Source organism: Pimephales promelas, chromosome 8, assembly GCF_988280905.1.
Source record: "Pimephales promelas chromosome 8, fPimPro1.hap1.1, whole genome shotgun sequence".
Taxonomy (NCBI): domain Eukaryota; kingdom Metazoa; phylum Chordata; class Actinopteri; order Cypriniformes; family Leuciscidae; genus Pimephales; species Pimephales promelas.
Genome location: NC_142776.1, coordinates 8,738,347 through 8,760,000, shown reverse-complemented (window position 1 = coordinate 8,760,000; position 21,654 = coordinate 8,738,347). Strand labels below are relative to the sequence as shown.

General features: G+C 35.6%; 2 protein-coding genes across 3 annotated transcripts in view; one reads left to right on the top strand and one right to left on the bottom strand.

Moving 5' to 3' along the window:
* The window catches only part of stk24b (serine/threonine kinase 24b (STE20 homolog, yeast)), a 27,661-nt gene extending 27,425 nt beyond the window's left edge, over window positions 1-236 (bottom strand). The window contains exon 1 of the mRNA XM_039689493.2: window positions 1-236. This exon is cut by the window's left edge and continues 448 nt beyond it. The gene's annotated coding sequence lies outside the window, so the exon portion shown is untranslated.
* Window positions 237-10,332: 10,096 nt separating this feature from the next.
* gpd2 (glycerol-3-phosphate dehydrogenase 2 (mitochondrial)) overlaps window positions 10,333-21,654 on the top strand; it is a 55,051-nt gene continuing 43,729 nt past the window's right edge. For both annotated transcript variants that reach the window (XM_089133862.1, XM_089133861.1), the window contains exon 1: window positions 10,333-10,449. The gene's annotated coding sequence lies outside the window, so the exon portion shown is untranslated. The remainder of the gene's footprint in view (window positions 10,450-21,654) is intronic.

The window sequence follows — 21,654 nt, the reverse complement described above, 5'->3', positions numbered from 1 at the left end:
TCCTCTTTGCGCAAACGGATTTCCAAAACATAGCGCAAAAACATGCGCGCGTTTCCGTAAAAATGCCCCGGTTTCGGCTCCTAAAACAGATGCACGGAACATGAACTATATCGCTGACTGATCTAGGGGATGGGTGGTGAAAATCCCGACTTGTTTGAACTGAAGAAATGATGTTGACATCCTCACTTCACTTCCCAGCTGGCCGCCATCTTGTCCGTGCTGTCATCTGGACATCAGGGCGGATCCTGACGCCTGAGGCCCCGCCCCCGGCAACAATGGGGAGGAGTTTCTAACTACATTCAATGGCAAAGATTGCATGCAATCAGCGCTGTATTGAAATTCATACTCGTACATTCCTTGTTTTTGTTTTTTTCATTTAGATTATCATGCCAGGAGGGTTCGCTTCTCTCAACCCCATTCCTCTTGTTTTCTACTTTCAATTTATTTTAATCATTTTTAACTGCTGTCTTTATTTATTTATTTAAATAGTGTTGTTTTTGTGATTATGCATTGTTTTCAATGCAAATCTATTTGATTGACATTCTATTTAGGCTATTTTCCTTTAAATCTTGTTTTTTTAAAAATCAAATTTTAGGCCTGTTATTTAACATTGCTCAAAAAGATGTTGAAAATTCAATTCATATATTTTTATATTTTATATTTAACTGTTGGCACTTCACTGATTCTGAAGAATCAGAATATAGTTGTCTTTTTGCCAGCCCTCACGTTGCTATCTAGCGACACCTTTTGGCCACAGCAGAAAATTAAAGGTGCAACAATCTTGATTACCACTAGATGTCGACCGTGGCTTAATTTTAAATGGGTGCCGCCGGTATATTGGGTATCTTCACATATCACTGTGATTATTTTGAGCTAATCATTGAGTAGGCCAAAGACAAAAAAAACCTTTGAAATCATATTTACTTTTTTTTTCTTCCAAAGAGTCATATGTGTGCATTTCTTATTCTTATCTCTTTTACGCTTCGATTCTATAACTGATTCTGCATTAACACGCGAGAGGATGTAAACTTTTCTTTCCTCCCTACATTTCAGAATATTATGTGCTTTGCATAAAAGCTCAACTGTATGCCAGCTCACTTTGTCCATAAGCTTGTCAATTCAACTCTTTATCACCAGAATCTCTATTTACTGGAATGCTCGGCTGAGCTTCACCTCCTGAGGCATCAGATACTTCTTCAACTGGGCCTTATGCTGAGAATAAAAACCTCCTAATCCTCAAACACTCTCAAATTCCTCCAGAGGGGCTCTTCATCGCAAATCTGCTCAATTTTCTTCAAAGCTCCCTCGGACCTGTGGAAATTGGGTGGATATTTAGCGAGGACCGATCAAAACAGTCTTCAAGTGCACCACCCTCGACCCATATACCTCCCGCACACACCGCTAAAGCAGTATATGGATCTGTAAAATGCAGTTTTACAGACCGATAATAAAATGTAAAGTTTCCCACAGGCTGGGGTGTCGTGTCAATCACTGGCAATGTTTACAGACCAATTCCCTAGGTGCTGCTTATCTACTCTGATAGGCCTGAGCAAAACGATATTCCCCCTCTCTCTCTTTCGTCCTCAGTTTCAACCATAACCTCAAAAACATGAAAAAAGATTCACCCCGTCTATGCGTGACAATGATTGTGTCCATTTAAAAAGAATGGCTGCATTTAGCCTGATCATGTCTCTATTAGATTAGGGACATATATACAGTTTTAAACTCATTCAAAGGGATCACAGACAACAGAATGGGTATCAGAGGTTAATTATGTTTTAGAATGGCAGCATGAGGTATTCCCTTTAACAATGACTATGAAGCCAGCAGATGTTGCTCTCAAAATAACATTTTATTTGTTTCTGAAAGAAGTCTCTTATCCTCACTAAGGTTGCAAAACAGTAAAATTGTGAAATATTATGATCATTTTACCTGTTTTCTATCTTCAGTTAAAATGTTACTTATTCCTGAATGGTAAATCTGCATTTTCAGCATCAATACTCCAGTCTTCAGTCACATGATCCTTCAGAAATCATTTTTAACCAGGTTAACTGGTTAAAATGCCGATTTGGTGCTCAAGAAACATTTCTTATTATTATCAATGTTGAAAACAAAAAGCAAAGTTGCACTGCTTAATACTTTTGGGGAAACTGTGATACATTTTTTTAATGTAATTTTAAAAGATTTAAAATATGAAATATGATTTATTATTTCAAATGGATTTTTAACCATTATAAATATCTTTACTGTCACTTTTGATTGATTTAATTCATCCTTGTTGAATAAAAGTATTAATTTCTTACAAATAGACAATATAGATAAATACACACACACACACACTGTATCTAAAATGTATATTGCACTGTGTATTATTTCATTTTAATTGATCTATTTATGCAACTCAAATTGCATACTACTCATTTAACAGAAATGTTCATTGTATTCAGATATCACATTACAATATGTTTAAGGCTTTATAGGTTTTTTTTTTTGTTTTACATCATGGCAATGGGTATACGAATACATAAAACTGAGAAGCAGAAAATATAATGTATTTTCATACACATGATACTGTATATCAAATCTGTGGACTTCACAGAGTCGATCTGATGAGTCCTTTGCTTTGAGCCCATACTTTGATGTGTATCTTTCCCATCAGTTCTGTGACCCAGAAGTAAAACGCAAAGTGACCTCAGCCACAGAAAGATCACTCTCAATATTCTGTAATATATAGCTGTATAATAAAACTGTAAGCCAACTGTGTGCAAAACATACTTGAGTTTTCTCATGCTATTACACAATTCCACAGAATTCAATCAAAAATGCTTGAAATATGCTTTCAATTCAGTTAAGTCCTTATTGTTTGTGACGTTTGCTTTAGAAGAGGCAGAAAAGCCGACTCTTTATGTTCAGAGATTATCCTTCCAGTTCTCTGCATGGCGTATGCTTAATTGATCTACTGGTAGGCCATCAGTCTTCAGTAGAGCCTAATTTATTATGTTAGTTTGCGTGTGTATGTGCGAGTGCATCCATGCATATGTACAGGAGTGTGTGTGAGTGTGCAAGATAAGTCTCTTACTCAGACACACTGCGCCATGAATCACTGTGCTGCTATGCCGAGGATCTGAGATGTCACTGTAATTAATGGTAATACAAGGCAGTGGAAACAGTAGCAGACCTCCGAGCTCTTTAATTAGCTGCAGTGATGAAGGAAGACACAGAGCAGAACAAGAACCTCACGATGGTGATGAATAGGCCGATGCTAGGAAACACCAGAAGAGCTGAGGAACCAGCAGGATCCCGCAGACTACTGTAGCTGTGTTGCTCTGTCATGCTCGAAACAGGAGAAAATGGACACGAGACCCTGGAAAACACTGGAATCTCTGACTCAAAACAACGTGGCATTATTCATCAAATCATTGTAGACTAAGGCAGAGGGAATTGGGAGACGAAAATATGGACGCTACGGTGGTATTTTGCTCAACGGAAGATGCACAGCTAAAGGGCAGCAGCACCGGCGTCTTAGCATGCTCATGTTTAGAGGCATTCGTCATTGCCAGGGTCCTACAACTTAATTAAGCTCTCAGAGCGGCCCTCATACGGGGGATGCAGTTTAATCTGAATCCCCAAACGCACTGCACTGGGCCTACACCATCCTGCACTTCACTATACGGAGAGAAAATGCTTTCTGGGAAATGTAGTTCTGCACTTAGGGCACTATTTTGATAATTAGCTCGCAAGCAAATTGTTCTATAATTGCATGCAAACATTTTAACCACAATTGTGGTCTAATTATATCACATTCATGTTACACGACAGTTTGATTCAGCCCTTGAGGTTGATTGCCCAAGTGAAGTGCTGATATATCAGTCCAACAGCACAGGGAATTTTCAACATTTGCAACAGCATGCCCTTATTCGACCTATTCGTACCTGGTGGATTCCTATTAAAATGACTACCTGTGAAAAATAACAGAAAAAGAAGATTGCAGTACTGCCAAGTTAGCAACTTTATAGTGACTTTTTGGACTGCTGGTTAACATAGGCTGCATCCAAAATCATACACTCTAGAGTAAGTACTTATTTGAATAAGTAATTACTTCATGACCACTATATGAAATATGAATAGTTATGAGTATAGAATGTAATTTGATCATTATCATTATCATGTAACCTACCAGCATCGTTTATGTCACTTCACTCTCAATTATAACCTCTCCCGTGGCCTCATGGGATAGTAAAGTGTCCATCATATGCACACTTCAGAATCTTGAAAAAAGTTGAAGTTGAAGAAAAAAGAAAAAGTTGGTAAAAAAGCTCTTTTATGAGTATTGTGAATTCAGGCATACTTCTTTTGTCACATAGCCTTCTGTTTTTCGCCCACTATATAGTGGGGAAGTATACAATTTCGGACGCAGACGTAGTCATTCGTTCCATTGTCTAACACAGGGCAGGGGTGCCCAATCCTATTCCTGGAGATTGGGCAATATGTAAAGATTCGAGAACATCTTTTTTTAAGGACATGTGGCTATTAAATATATTAAAATACAGTTTGTTAGCACGGAATAGAGAAAACAGATGTAGACCTAATGTGCAGACATTAGACAAATAAATAGCCTACAATGCAATGACAATGACATCACAAATATGCTAATTAACGCTTTGCATCATTTTTTTAAGCAGGCTTTAGTTTCCACTTTTTCTGCAGATAAGATCATTTCACCAGTAGGTGGCGACATAAGACCATCCTTATGAGCACCCATGTTCGATTCATTAAGTTAATTCAAAGGATATTCGGCCAAAACACTGATTCATCCAGGAACAAAACAGATAACGTTATGGTATGACATAAAATAAGACGGAAAAGTTTTGTCTATGCTTTCGAAAATACTCACTCACCCTCGCTCGTATTCGAGCGGACATTTCTCTGAAGTGAACCCGCCGCAAGCGCCACATGAAAAATCTGAGGAAATTACATGAAACGATTTTGTTTTCTGCTCCAAACAAGGCTATAGGCTACCTTTTCCAAAATAACGTATTTAAATGTAGCATTCCCATCGTCTTTAAAAAAAAAAAAAACGTTTAGTCTTTGTAACAAATATATATTAAAACATTAGATGTGCAAAAAAAAAAAAAAAAACTTGTGTCGATTCCCCTCCTCCAAACCAAGATGGCCAATGGGCTATTTTATTTATTTATTTATTTATTTGCCAAATGGTATGTGCACGCATAAATTCCGCATTTGACGCAATGATGCGCGTCCATTTCCGGTTGTGGAGATTAAAGCAGAGGAAAACAGAGGAAAACGGAAAGGCAGAGTCTTCAAAATTTACTGTCTTCCCGTCTTTGAAACGAAACGTACATACGTTTAGATGTAATTATAGTTATGTTTATTTAATATAATTTTGAAAAGAAGCATAAACACAACGAGGGGTGTGTGTTTTATCTGTTTTTGTGACTAACGTTTCTTTGGTATAACCATGGCGTGAGTTATCGAGCATCCTTAGGCTACACCTTCACCGGAAATACCGCCGTGCATAGCCCATTAGTCAGTCGGAAATGCCAAGACCGGAATAATATCCACCCATTTCTTCTATCCTAGCAGGTAGGTAAATATATAGGCTATATATACAGTATAGTGAGTCATATATCATATTTAAATTTCCCCAGTCTTGATTTTAGATTGGGAGAAAAATCTAATCATCTTTCCACCATAGTGGAAGCTTGTGCATCAATGGCTATATTTCATCTACAATTCATACTTAGGTCCTACACTTTGAAAATTGTTTTTGAAAATACTTAATCTGCAGTAACCTTTTTGACTGTAAATAAATGTATTTTGTATTATTGATTTATTAGAAAAGAAATGTGATCACATAATGCAAGTTGCTTGTAATGCGTTTCTTTATTCATAATATCAAAAAGTAATCTGATTACATAATCCAAAATACTTGTAATCAATAACTTTACTTGTAAAAACAAAAAAGTAACCTGATTGAGTTATGCATGTGACTCGTAATGCATTACCCTCAACACTTCTCATTTCAGATGAGATATTTCTCATCTGAAATGAGAACGTATTTCTCAGAGGAGGGCTATGCTATGCTAGAAATTTGCTCATCTCTAACATAATCACAATTATCAGCTAATAAGGGTAAACTGTCATACTCTGGTACACTGGAGGGAGCATCTGAGTGGTTTCCACAGTTGTACCTTGACAGGCTGTAGAAATTTCTGATGGAATCACGTCATCATGTTCTGATGTCAAAGATACGCGAAGTTCAATTGCCTTTGCAATTAATATAATATTTATTTCACAATAATATTTTTTGTATAGCCTATATTTTTTTATAGTTTTCACATGATTATATAATTGTATCAATTAGTTTGTTAAATACAAACACACTATATCTGTTTGATTATTGTATTATGTGTATTATATTGCCCTAAGAGCAATAAAAACACATAGGAAAAAAAAAATCCTGACTGAGGTTATCATAATTCATGCGTGCAAGGGTTAATTGAGTTTTATTTTATGTGTTTTGGAACATTGTAGAAATTGTTTTATTAGACAAATTTACTCTCCTGCAAATAAGAGTCATAAACATTTTGGTCCATATGGCTAGAAACGAAACACTGTATTTTAAGTGCATGGGGTATATCGGATATATATATATATATATATATATATATATATATATATATATATATATATATATATATATACTAGGTACTTGCCCTGAACCTACCCCTAAACCTACCCCTAACCTACCCCTTACCTTATATTTGCCAGTACTTTAGGTAAGTACACGTAAATACTGTATACGTATATAGAGACAATACGTAATACGTATATAGAGACAATAGACATGAACTAAAAGCAACAAATGTGTGATTTAGATTTTTGCCATGTTGTAAATGTCTCACCAAATTGAAAAATGTAGTATCATGTTTGTCCAGCGACATCATACTACAAATGGGTTCCTGTACTAACAGTGTTGAACAGTGACTGATGGTTTATGTCATGTTGAAGCTGCATGCTATCTTCATTAAATGATATATGATCATTTTTGAGCACAAATTAATAGGCTTTATGAGCACTGAGCTGCAAAATGATGACAATGATGCCAGTTTACCATTTAGATTGATCTGGTGTGTCTTCGTATGTGTCAGTAATGAATCCAATCGATCATGTTCAATGAATCTTTTACAAATCAAAAGAATTGATGACCTTTCGGTAAGAGCTCAATCACCATTTGCAGAGTGCTTTGTCGTGGTTTTTTTTTTTTTTTTTGCACAGAAGACAGACAAAGTGCATTTTGGATTGCTGGATGTCTCCATTCAAAGCTAAGAAGTTTATGCCTTTAGTTCTGTACTTTCCCTGCCAGAAATACTTATGAGATGCGCGTAATGCATCATTTCAAGAAGTCAATGCTCTATAACAGTGTCGCTCTGTTTTGTGTGTTTCTCTAGGCTGAATCGGGTCATATTGTTCGTAATCTGAGCGACGCTTACTGAATACTGATGGAGGAAGAATAATGACCTAACACAGCACAGGTAAACAGAGGGCCTGATTCCCAGTGGTCCATGTCTTATTGGAGAGACAGTGTGAAACTGTGTTTGCTCTAGTTCTGTGAGACTTTCCATTGCAATGAAGCAGGATGAGGCACAGTTCAGCATAAATACAAGAATGACAGGTGTGTGTATGAAATGAATCTATTTTACATAGCTAATAGAACACATCTACCAGGATTTTTTATATTTCTATCCCCATTTTTGAGCTTTGATGTTTGAAGTCGGGATCTTTAAAAACTTTTACGTTTTTTTGTAACACTTATGCTTGTTTGTGACAAATGTCATTAAGTGTCATTCGCACAGTTATGGCATTTTGAATGCATATATGACATTGTTTGAGATGTCTTTGTTATCTTGACATAAACCAATACATCATAACCTGTCAGTGTCTTTGTCATGACAACTTGACATTACCAAGACAACACAACCTGTCATAAACATGACATAGCAGATTAATTATCAAATTTAAGAAACCGTTAGAGCTTTATTGTTAACAATAAATATATAAATATTAAAATATTTAATATAATAATAATTATATAAAAATATTGTTATAACATTATGTTAAACTGGTGGTTGGTTTTGACATTGGCTGTCAGTCATGAAGCCATTATAACTTTTTAATGACAAATTCAATTAGTACCACTGTAGTTGAGGTCATGACACAGTATCATGACAGCCAATGTCAAAGCCAACCACATGACAGTTTAACTTAATTTAATGTCAAGTTGTCATAAAGACACTGACAGGTTATGATGTTATGGTTTATGTCAAGATGCCATAACAAAGACCTCTTAAATAATGTCATATTTGCATTCAAAATGTCATTACTGAGCGAAAGACACATCATGAGAGTTGTCATAAGCATGCATAAACCCTATTTCATATTCAAGACATATGTTATGGTTATGAAGGTGTAATGTCAGTCTTATGCACACCCCTTCAAGTAAAGTGTTACCAGTTTTGTTTTTATGTTCTTGAAAGAAGTATCTTGTGCTCACCAGGGCTGCATTTATCTGATCAAACTATATAATTGATACAATGTGAAATAAAATGGTTTCTATTTTATTATATTTTAAAATGTATTTTATTCCTGTGATGGTAAAGCTGAATTTGCAACATCATTACTCCAGTCTTCAGTGTCACATGATCTTTCAGTCTTTCAGTTTGATGAATACAATCTTTTTAAAAACAGCATTTATTTAAAATAGAAATCTTTTGTAACAACATAAAAGTCTTTAATGCATCCTTGCAGAATAAAAGTGTTCATTTTTTTTCATTTTTACCCCAAGAATGGTAGTTTTATTTTCCATAAAAATATTAAAAGTAAAAACTGTTTTCAGTGTTTCTTGAGCAACAAATCAGCATATTATTAGAATAATTTCTGAAGGATCAAGGACAATTTTGAAATTAGTTATTTTAAATTGTAATAACATTTCGCAATAAAACAGTTTTTACTGTATGTATTTCTAATCAAGTAAATGCAGCATTGGTGAGTTTCTTTCAAAAATATTAACAAAATATCAAGTATGTCTATAACTTTTGACTGCTATATACATTCATCACTGTTCTTTATAGTTGTTCATTTTCCAACATTACACTAATCTGAATTTCTTTTAATGAACAAGTAAATCAGTGTTATCTTGATGACGCACAAACCAAAAGGTGTTTTAATGGAGAATATATATATATTTAGAAACGTTTTAGTTTCTAGTTTTTTCAAATATCTTCATGTTTGTAACTTCCTGCTAAACAAAAATCCGATTTTTTGATGAAATTATGCAAAGAGATTATTTAACTGGAAAAGCTGTCAAATAATTGCCTTAAATCAAATAATCAATAAATCATGCATGGCAGGGAGAGATAAATCAGCTGTGAAAGGAACGCAGATGTCAAAGAAGATGTGACAAGGTAGATGTAGGTTATTGAGGATATATAGGTCCGCCCACCTCACCTTTTACCTAGTATTTCTTAAAAGGATAGTTCATTTTGAAATTAATTTTTGATATGTTTTAGCTTACCTCAAGGGGATCCAAGATGTGGGTGTCTTTGTTTCCACAGCATTTTCAATTTTGACATTTTTTGGTCAAACCGTTGTCTGTCAGTCATTCACTGGAGGTGAAGGGGGTCTTCAGTCGGTTCACCTCAAAGAGCATGCACAGAGAAGTCAAAATTAAACATGATTTAATGAATCATACATGTAAGTACACATTGATGGCCTAAGACACGAAACGAGCGGTTTATGTGAGAAAACGAACAGTATTTATATCATTTTACCTCTTGTAATCATAGCCAAGACAAAATGATCTGACGGCACGGGCGCTTCGGTCTGCGCATGCGCTGGAAGTGATCTCTTGCGCGCCTACGTCACTCTTTGTTTATACAGAGATTTCGGGAGTTTTACCTTTCACTAAACATATTTAGATATACGGGAAAACTCAATGGAAGACGATTTCGGTATATCTAAATATGTTTAGTAAAAGGTAAAACTTCCGAAATCTCTGCGTAAATATTGAGTGACGTCACACGCTAGCGATCACTTCCAGCGTAACATTGAACTGATTCAGTTCGGTTCAGTTGGACATTGAACAACTGATTCAGATCACTTGGATTACACGAGGTAAAAACGATATAAATACTGTTCGCTTTCTCACAAAAACCGCTCGTTTCGTGTCTTAGGCCATCAATGTGTACAGTACTTACATTTACGACGAGTCATTAAATCATGTTTAATTTTGACTTCTCTGTGCATGCTCTTTGGTGGACCCCCTTTGCCTCCAGTGTATGACTGATAGACAACAACGGTTTGACTGAAAAATGTCAAAATTGAAAATACTGTGGAAACAAAGACACCTACATCTTGGATGCCCTTGAGGTAAGCTAAAACATATCAAAGTATTATTAAAGTATTAAAGTAATAAAACATACAAAAGTATTTACATACGCTACTTTACTCAGCCTAATAGCCTATTGCATTTTGATTGCTCTAGACGAGATACCTTCATTGACTCACATCATTAAAGATGCAATTTAGATAATTAGCAGAACCCTCTGGTGGAAGCTAATTGAATGGTTTAATGACCAGGCAGGTGTGGATATATAGTCTCTGTGGGTATTCTGTGTCCTCATGGCCAGGAACAGAATCCCACTGTGCTCTTACAAGGTCCATCTGTGCTGGACAATGATTCCAATATTAAGGTTTATTGAGACTGTAAACATTCATACCATAGCAATCTACATAGGAACTAATTGTAATGGATGGAGACGGCATGTAGTTTAGCATATAGAATCTTATCTTGAAACATTATTAATAAAGTATTTTAGATGCATTTGAATGGTTTGTAGAGATACAAACTCTGCCTTCGGGGCTGAATTAGAGGCAATAGCAAAAGTTTTTTATTGACAAACACTTTGATTTCACACAGTGAATTTTGTGATCTCATTGTTCACCTCCAGGTGGGATTGAAATGTCCCATGAGATTGAATACACTGGATCGTAGTCCTAGGTGAACTGATGAGTGAAAGCACAAAACACCAGGATGTCGATGTCCCTTGTGAAAAACAGTGCTTAGTTAAATCGAATGTTCACTTGTACTTCATCTTAAAATTATTTGCTTTTAAATGCTATACCTGCAGATAATATAATAGGCCTATTGAGGAAATAAAAGGCCATAAAGTATGCATGTGAAATGGATGTTGCAATGGTCTTTTCTTTCCCTATTACTGTGACATATTTATGAGTGAAACAGCTTCTCGAACAAGAAAAAATGTAGGGAGAAACTTCCATCGGATATTGCTCGGATGGTTGTATTGCTGTGATCTAAGGTGAGTGACAGGTTGTCCCGCCCTTGCACAAATAAAGGTGCAAGAGGGAGGGGGAAGTTATTTAGATTAAAAGATTATAAGGGGACATGAATAAAAAAAAAATGATGTGCCTGGATAAAAATTTAAATCCATTTATAATAGATTTATTATAATAGAATAAAATGTCAATTTTGATTTTATGGTGACTTTAAAGGTCCACTATTTAACTTTTGTTGCTCTAGAGGTTAATAAACAAAACTGCATGTGTCTCATGGAAGAACGTTGTAGCTACTTCTCTCTCTTTATGTTGTAGTATATGACGGGTCATGCCGTTTTTATAGGCGTACACTAGTACCATTGTGATTGAGGATCAGAAAAAAACTTGGGTTGGAAGATGGATTCATGATGTACTCGCTCATTATGTACATTTTTAACAAAAAAAAGTTAGTGTACCTTAAGTGTACTTAACGAGAGTACACATTCATAACTATGTTTATTAACACACTTATAGGGTTAGTCCACCCAAAATTGACAAATCTGTCATTAATTACTCATCCTTGTGTCGTTCCAAACCTGTAAGGTCTTCGTTCATCTTCTGAACACAAATGAAGAACTTTTTTGATGAAATCAAGAGCTTTCTGACGTCATTACCCCTTTCAAGGGCCAGAGAGGTATAAATATATATATATGAAGAGTTCAGATGCAAAAGCCTCTAAGTGCCATTTGAAATTTTCTTCTAGAATGATCATTTTTATCAAGCTTGTATATTTAAGTTCAGTAATTTCACTTTAATTGCAATGAGGATTACCTATTAATTGTCATTTAAGTGAAATTACAGAACTTGAATATATAAGCTTGATAAAAATGATCATTTTAGAAGAAAATTTCAAATGGCACTTAGAGGCTTTTGCATCTGAACTCTTCATATATATAGACCATTTTGCAAGATGTAAACAACACTGGTCCAGAAACACTTCCTGTTTCAGTTTGTAACTGTTTTCTTTATTTCACACGTAAAGAAAACATCTTAAAGATGTTTGTTTAACTTTTTGATTCAGTTGTATGTTCTGTTGGTTGTATTTTATTCCAGCTTTTATGTAGTGTTAAAAAACTGAAACAGGAAGTGCTTTTGGACCAGTGTTGTTTACATCTTGCAAATTGGTCTATATAAATAGTATTTATGTGGCTAGTGGTTCAACCTCAAAGTTATGAAGTGGGCAAAAAAACTAAAATAATGACTTTCATTATATTCAACAATGCACAACGACTCATGCATCAGCACATGTAAATCACTTGATTATAATTTTAAAGCAGCATTATGTTATTTTTTAAAATTTGCTCTCGGGGTCCCCCTACAGTTGGGAAACAATATTGTCGTAAAATCTGTCATGGTTACACTAGGGAATACACGCTTGCATTTGTTGACAAGCGATACGAGGAGGAAGGAGTTCTCAACTTCTCACATCTTGGGCAGACTCCAGTGTTGCGTGTGAAATGTCTTCATCCCAGGTACAGTGGCATATATTTCTGCATGTCTTATGAATATAGTGTCATGGGCTTTATTTTTTTCAAACGTCAAAAGATCGTGTAGCTCACGTTTACAAGCCAGCGTCTTCATAGTAACGTTAGCCTATTGGCTACTGTTTTACGTAATGGATATGCTAATTCAATTCAATTCAGGCTCTACGGGGATGCTTGAGTCTGTTAAGCGCCCTCAAAAGAAAGCATTGCAGTCTACATTGGATAACCAACACATAGCCAACAGTAAACTGATCGCTCGCAGGTCTCTGACGCACTTCACATTTGGTTTTGCATGCTGCTTCGGCCATAACAACAGAGGTAAAAAAAAAAAAACGCTTGCTGGGCTCTTGCGCCGGAATTTGAGGAAGTGGGGGGAAGTGACGTATGCCGTAAAGCAGTCGAATTTTGTAGTTCTTTTTGTGCTTGGGGTACGGTACAGACCACGTCAGGCAATGGCAGACCTGTCATTCAACCTTTTGTATGTCAACGTACCATCTCAAGGTTTTTGGAAAAATATTATAAAGGTTCAAAAAACGACATAGTGCTGCTTTAAGTGTAGTGTGTGTTATTATTTGATATTATTTTAAATGATCTAAATTGCCACCTAATCATTACAATTTTTTATTATCTCAAATATATCTAAATACATGACAAAAGAAGTGACATTAAAGCACATTTTAGTTTACAATAAATGTTTGTTGTCAGTATTTTCGGCAGTTTCACCCTATTTCAAAGACAATAGAAGTAATTATGAAATATATAGATTTATTTAAGTCCGTAATACACAGTAATAATTAAATATAATACAGTTTCATTTATTAACATACGATTAAGTGTCTGTAAACATGATTCAATTATTTCCTTATATGCCAAATTGTACTTTTTCACAAGTGCTCTCATTTTAATTCCTCTTTATTAATCAAAAAGTCATTTTGTAAGCTTTTTAGTGGCGCCACATCAAACAAATTAGCTTTTTGAGAGGTTGATTAATAATTATTTTGACTTTGCATTGATTTTAAAGCATTACAGAAAACGTTTCGCCGGTTTAGATTGTGTTTATTCCTTATTTTGATGTCCACTTTATATTTCATGCTCAGCCGTCAATATAAGCCCTGCAAGGAAGTGCACAAACCCACCCACCCCGTCCTGCTCCTATCAGTCACAGATAGACTCTTAGTATGTGCTCTTCTAGCAGTCCTCTGCGTGAGTTCTGATAAGGGTCTTACTGCTTTGTAGCCGAATCAATACTGACATCAAAAGCCCCAAAGCTCACAGAATTAATTCCTGTGGTTAAGTGCCTTCACACACCTCAGAACCGTCTGTACAAAATTAGTATGTCTCCAGTTAGACAACATGTGATGTTAAGTTATTGACAAACTATATTTAGATGCCGTAATAATGTGTTTAGGATAAGTGTCCTATTCATGTGGCAGCATCTATTAAAAGGTTGTCAGTGGCATCATGGGAATGCAGTCCAATCAACTTTGTTTAGATGACTGTGTTCATGTAAGTGTCTCTCTTTCTGTCTCTCCCTCTCAAGGGTCAACTGTTTATATGATGCAGTGAGACTGATCTACGGAAGATGACCTTATTACAGAACGTGACTACTTAAATTCCACTCACATTTCAAAGCTTGATTCCCCTCCATTTAATTTCTTTTAGAGTAATTAACAGCATCCACTCTGTCATATTTCATTTGAATGTATCCATGGTGATCGCACACTCACCAACCCCCATGACATAAACCAGAGGATGGATATCTGTATATGATGGAGGAGGAGTTTAGGTGGAGGGAAGATGATGGGGAGGTTGGTGGGGTAAAGTGTTGATGTGCAATTCCATTCAAATGGCTGATTAATGGGTGAAGAAGTGTGTGGTCATCCTACCAAGAAGATAGGTGAGGGAGACAATACATAGAGAAATGAGAAATGTTTGCACTCATTTATTTTAAATGGATAGTCCCTTCATAAATGACAATTACTGTATGTCATCATTGACATTCTAAACCTCTAAAGGGCTCTTTCAGGCGCATCGTAGAACCTTTTTGGGGTTTCCATCATTGGATCATTTTTTATTTAATTTTAATTTAATTTAAATGTATTTTAAAATGTTTTAATTTAGCAGCTCATTGTTATTTTATGTTAGCTCAGGTCCATTAAAGGGATAGTTCACTTTGAAATTAATTTTTGGTATGTTTTTGCTTACCTCAAGGGCATCCAAGATGTAGGTGTCTTTGTTTCATTTGTGATATTTTTAGGTCAAACCATTCTTGTATGTCAGTCATATAATGCAGGTCTATGGTCACCACCTCAAAGAGCATGCAATATTTATATCGTTTTGACCTCACAGCAACATCCAAGTGATCTGAGGGCGCGGACACTTCGGTCTGCGCAAGCTAATACAGTCTCATCCCAAGTCGTCATAAAACTGACGTCTTGGGACGTCTTTTGACCATACGTCAACATCCGCCTTTTTAGGGTACCCTTAAACGTCGGCTAGTTGACGATCCCGGGCCGTCATACAACTGAAGCTTTACCTTTAACGTCAGTTAGGTGACGGGGTAGGTTTAGGTCTGGGGTAGGGTTGGGATCCGATAACGTCATCTAACCGACGTTTAAGGGTACCCTAAAAAGGCGGATGTTGACGTATGGTCAAAAGACGTCCCAAGTTAGTTATATGACGTCTTGGGATGAGACTGCTCTGCGCAAACGCATGCCCGGAAAGCGCCGGAAGTGATCTCTCGCGCGTGTATGTCACTCATTGTTTACACAGCAAAGAGATTGTAGGTAAGACGGCTAATTAAAATGGTACTAATTTGCACTTATCCAGGATGTTTAAACCGTCGTAAAAAACAAAAACAAAAAAACAATTACGTATATTCACGCAAACTCTTCCTCACTTCCGAAGAGATCACTTCCGGCGTTTTGATTGTTATGCAAACAAATTTCCTCACGAGGACAAATAAATGTACTTACTATTACTATTCTTTCCGGCGCTTGCACAGACCAAACCGCCCGCCCCCTCAGATCACTTAAACGTGGTTGTGGTTACATGAGGTAAAAACGATTTAAATACTGTTCGTTTTCTCACACAAAACGCTCATTTCGTGTCTTAGGCCATCAATGTGTACTTAAATTTACGAGTCATTAAATCATGTTTAATTTGCACTTCTCTCTACTTGTTCTTTGAGGTGGTGACCATAGACCTCCATTATATGACTGATAGACAAGAACGGTTTGACCTAAAGATATCAAAATTGAAAACTACTGCAGAAACAAAGACACCTACATATTGGATGCCCTTGAGGTAAGCTAAAACATACCCAAAATGTATTTCAAAGTGAACCATCCCTTTAAATAATGCAACAGACATTTTTGATAATTAGTAAATATTGAAATTAACATTAACTAAGATGAAAAAAATGCTTTTTTTATTGTTAGTTCATTTCAACTGAGGTTAAGGGAACCTTACTGCGAAGTTTCACCAGATTGATTATCAGATTTAGAAAGTTGTTTCAACAAAATTTTTAAACCATCAGACCATAAACTCTTTTAAATTAACTAAATTTGTCATGTGGTTTTACATAAGAAAGCAGCTCAATTATCTATGAACAACATAATAGTTATGGAAGACAACTTGAACCTTGAGTGTTTTGAGCCTCTTCTTCTCAGTAAGTCGCTTTCAGCATTAAAGGGTTAGTTCACCCAAAGTAGGTGACTACCATAGTAGGAAAAAATAGGTAACCATAGTAGGAAAACATACATACAATGGTAGTCAATGGGGAATGAGATCTGTTTGATTAAAACATTCTTCCAAATATCTTCCTTTGTGTTCAGCAGAACAAAATAAACACATAGAGGTTTGAAACAACATGAGAGTGAGTAAATACTGACAGAATTTTCCTTTTTGGGTGAACTTACCCTTTAAATTCAGCTTTTATTTCTGCTTAATTATAGATAATTCATACAGGGGTTAGTTCAACTGCTTGCTCATAGAAAATTACTGTAAAACAAAATGTTGTTATAAATTGCTTTTTATTGTTTATTATGCATCTTGTCCATAAGAATATGGTTTGTGAATAAATGAATTCCAAAGTGCATAAAATATCTCTAATTGTGAATGATTCGTGCGCTTTAATCAATGAAATGTTCAATTTCTCTATCAAAATTCTGAAAGGGAGGAGAGAACGAGGATGTTGGCCTGGAGTCCCTTTCCTCAAATAATAGCAGCCCTCTGCCGTTCAATCTTTCCAGACATTTAAATTAAAGGTCACATGCAAATGACTATCTGTAAAGGCATGGCACTCACAGTATTGTGGAAAACACGAAAATTCAGCGAAGAGAACGAAACAATGTTATGGTGTTTGCAAATATGCCGTTTCCTCTTACTGTAATTGCTCCGGACATTTAATATAGCTGATTTCATTTACATTTTATGGGCGGGTTAATGAAACTTATTCCATTACAATTCAACAATCTGCAATTTTTTTCTCTCTCTGATTTAGACTAATACAGTATGTGTGTTTGGGATGTTGCTAGTGTGTTTTGGTGTAATTCACAGCTTTGATTTGAGATTTGATAGAGACATTAGCTATGTACTAACATTTAATCATTCTGATACAATGCACTAGATGTTTTTACATTGTACTTATATTTTTTTAAATGCCTGCATAATTGCAGCTATAATTATGTTCATGCGTTACATGTATAATTACTTTGTTAACCCACCCTTAAACCTAACCACCACCAAACCTGTCCATAACCTTACCCGTACCCGTATCCCACCTCAATAGCAGCAAAAGTGTTTTGGGTTGCACTTTTTTACTGTACTATTTTACAGTACGTGTCTTATAGTGTACTTAAGAAAGTGCTGGTTAAATATCTACATGGGTTAAGGTTAGGTTTAGGGGCAGGTTCAGGGTTATTACCATAATATAAAGTGTACCTGAGATTTTTTTTTAATAATTTTCTTTCAGCACTAAAACTATTACAGTTTACCTTGCAGCTGACAGTTAGGCATATACAGTAGAAAGCCTGTTCACATCTTTGATTATGAATTGAATCAATTTCCTCATATTTTTACTAGTAGTTTTATTTACACATTTCAGTTTCCAACACAGAGAGGTGTCAATCAAATTTTAGTGGTCTGCTGTAGCTTTTAATCAGAAAAAAAAAAAACCTTAACGCTATTAATTCTAGATGAATTATTAATAAAGGCTGCATGAAACACATAACTGAACATATATCAGTGTGCTGGTCTGGGCTCAGAGCAAATGGCATGTCCCTTGGTCCTGCTTTGATTCCAGACTGGCCATCTGCATGTTTAGACCACAGAGGATCCTCTGAGAGATCTATTCACTGCGGTCCAGCATTAGATTTTGCACATTTTGTAACACGGTTTTGTACATTGTGTCCTTAAAGTCACCATGAAATCAAAATGGACAATTCCCTTTTTATTTGAAGGTTTTATTGTTACAGTATATACATTTAAGTGCTGAGTAATATTAATTAACTGTATAAGGTTTGGATTAAGATTAGTTTGGTTTGGTTTAGGCTAGTTTGGTTTAGGCTAGTTGCATCATGTAATAATGCATAAACTGCTATTATTACTATAGTAAGTATATGTCAAGTCAGGTCACCTTCATTTAGCACTTTTAACAACATAGATTCAGATTGTTTCAAAGCAGCTTTACATTGATAATAGGAAATTAAAGTAACAAAGATTGTTTTGGCCGTTGCAAAGATCATTAGTTATTAATTTATGGACTGCTTACACAACTTTGTTCTATCCGAAAACCCCTTTCCGGCCCGCTCATCCGCACAACAACAGTGCCTGATGGCGGCTCGAGAATACAAACCTTGAAATACACTGTAAAAATGAATATGCTTTATCTTATCAAAAAAATTGTGGCAACAGATTACAAGCAATATTATGAATTAAACTTAAAGCTACACTGTGTGATTTTTACCCCCATCTAGCGGTGAAAAGGTATATGATAATCCAGTGAATATTAGTTTCTGTTCCTCTCAATTCCGATTTCGTTTTAACTCCTACGGTGGCCAATGTAGTCCAAGATTAACATGGCTTCCAGACTCAGTTCGACCTCGTCCATGAGTGTTAACTCAAATGTAAACGCGGAAGGCGAAGCTTGAATTAACGGGTATGTCCCTCTTTGGCTAATGTACTTTCAAGATGGAGGGGCAAAATGGCAACCGACATTAGAACCCCTTACCCGTATGTATTTTCAATGGCATATCATACACTCACGAGAATACTTTATTACTTGAACGAAGTAAATCTACATTAATGAGCACATATATTTTTGAAAGAACAGCTAAGAATAAACTAAAAGAGTTACAGTGTAGCTTTAACAAATTAGAATTGAGAAATAATTAATCAAATGAATTCTTTAAAAGTTAACCATTTAAAATGAGTAAAACTTACAACCAAAAAATCATAAATTGAAGTCACCATTATGGTGATCAGTGTTTGTTTTAGGTTTGTTTTAAAATTTTCTCCTTCAGTGATTCTGCTTGTTAACATCAGGCGTGTTCAATGTTGGCAATATAAAATAAAGAATTCTCAATTAATCTTTGATTTCTGTCTGTTAGTGAGATATTTTTGTTACATTTTTTGGTGCAAACTTTACTCATTTTAAATGGTTAACTTTTAAGGAATAATTTGATTAATTATTACTCAATTCTAATTTGTTAAATTTAATTTATAATATTGCTTGTAATCTGTTGCCACAATTATATTTATTAGATAAAGCATATTCATTTCTACAGTGTAGGTTCCAAGGTGCAAGCGTTGATGTAATGTGTAACAAACAATGTAAGAAAAAGTGTAACCCCTATTTTTTATAATGTTGCAGTGTTTTTTTATATAAATGATCAGCCCATTCTCACCCCCAAGGCGTCACTTAACTGACGCCTTGGGAAGTATTTGGACATGCTTCAATATCTGACGCTTTAGGCGCCCTTTAGCGTCAGTCAGATGACGCCCTAGGATCGCGTGTACCCTACCCCCACCCCACACCTAAACCTAACCGCGTCCTCTAACTGACGCTTTCCTTTAGCGTCAGTTAGATGACGCCGTAGGATCGCGTCATGTAAGTGACGCTAAAGGCCGCCTAAAACGTCAAATATTGAAGCATGGTCAAAGGTGACGCCTTGGGGTGAGAATGCGTTGAAATGATTTATCCCATTTCATAAATTCATGTCATTATCTTTAATCAAAATAACTTCTGTTCCCTCTTGCACTGACATCTCTTCTCTGATAATGTGTTTACTGGAATGTGGGCGGGGCAACCTGTCACTCACATGACATCACAGCAATATCAAACCACATCCAATCAGTTTGAAAAAATCAAGTCCCGACCTACATTTTTTTTGGGGGGGGAAGAAAAGACTATCCCAACTTATTTTCCATGCTGATTTTAGAGCTATATGTTATTCTGGAAAATATCAAGGTGATCAACTATTTTCAGTGCAAAATTACATAATATTTGGCTTAACAAGGACATGGAAACTGGAAGTGTGGTGTGTTTTGCGGAGTATGTTTTTATTTCTTTCTTACATTTTTCAGAAGGATTGCTGCAAGTTTTATGGCAAATTGAGAAAGATTGTGCGGTTCTCTTTTAATTATACATCCACACACATGTTAAGTATCAACATGACAAATCTATTGGTGCATGGCTTCACTCAGGTCTTACACCACACACACACACATAGGCTTCAGAGGAGGGACTGTAAACCCCTCCTTTCAGACCAGCTCCCATAGGAACATTTTTGCCAGTCCTTCGCCCTCATAATTATAATAAATGTGACATTTCTCAGATAATATTGATTTCTTTATTTTAACATTTCACAGTCAGTGATGGTCCAAAGCATTGAGAAACAGGATGTCTATTGATCTTGGGCTCATGAATCCCTTTCGTGTATGTGATCATTTTTATAAGGCCTTTCTACAAAATATAAATCAATATTCCCATCCTCAAAGAGGTGGGGGCACCGGGGGGCGATATCACAGTACAGAGACCTGACACCTGGAGAGAAACGCCTAAGCTGAAGGAATGTTTAATGATTGAGACTTGGAATATGTTAATGTGTTCATTACCAAACATTTGAACTGTTATTGCATTTGAACTATTTGGTAACGCTTTATTTTGCAGTGTCCTTGTTACAAATGTTACATGTAATAACTAGATTATGCATAATTAACCCTAAACCAAACCCTAATCCTTTAGACCTAAGTACATTTAGTTATTTATTATTACACAGTCTTTAAATGCATAATTACACTCCAACACAGACTACAATAAAGTGTAACCATTCTTATGATCTTTTTTATTATTATTTTGAGTTATTACATCTCAGAATTAAATTTAGTGGAGAAAACTCCGTCTAAAATGTTGATTGCTTTCTAGGATCAAAACATTTAAAGATAGGCTACATTTTCACTAGAAAATCTGATTAAACTTTTTTTCAGCTATATCTTCAAAATACATCTATAAATTAAACAGTAGACAAAACTATTGATTTGTTTCCATCCCATAATTAAATGATACTTTGTTCGGAGGGAAGAAATCTAATCTTGAAACAAGGAATGACCATCATTCATTTAACAAACTGAAATCTGGCTTGGGACATTTGCACAGGCTCACAATTAAATGAAAAATGTCTTCAAGATGCATTTAATGGTTAAACTGAATGTCAAGACCAAACAGAACTAGCAACATCTGTGTTTAATTGAG